Genomic DNA, 292 nt, shown 5'->3' with positions numbered 1-292 from the left:
AGCCTTGGGGTCCCTCCGTGGCCTGCCCTGATCCTAGGGCCAGGCCTGTGCCCGCCCTGGAGGGTGACCGAGGCTGCTTGTGGCAGGGGCTGGGGGGCTGGGGGGCTGGGCACGGCTGGGCGCCTTGGGGGCCAGCGAGGCCACGTGTGCATGTCCGGGCCCCTCGTGTACACAGGGATCCCGGGACAGCCCCAGGGGGTGGCGGGGCAGCACCCAGCCAGGAGCAGGCTGCAGGGGGTGCAGGGGTGAGCGGTGGGGGGGGAAGGCTGGGGGGGGGGGGCCAGGCGGGGCG

The 292-nt window shown here is 76.4% G+C and overlaps 1 protein-coding gene across 1 annotated transcript in view; it reads right to left on the bottom strand.

The window, feature by feature from the left end:
- Positions 1–292, bottom strand: part of BRSK2 (BR serine/threonine kinase 2) — a 30163-nt gene that overhangs the window by 1238 nt on the left and 28633 nt on the right. The window lies entirely within an intron of this gene.

Source organism: Lipotes vexillifer, unplaced genomic scaffold (genome assembly GCF_000442215.2).
Source record: "Lipotes vexillifer unplaced genomic scaffold, Lipotes_vexillifer_v1.1 scaffold1094, whole genome shotgun sequence".
NCBI lineage: Eukaryota > Metazoa > Chordata > Mammalia > Artiodactyla > Lipotidae > Lipotes > Lipotes vexillifer.
The sequence above is the reverse complement of the archived record's forward strand: the minus strand, read 5'-3'. Positions and strand labels throughout refer to the sequence as shown.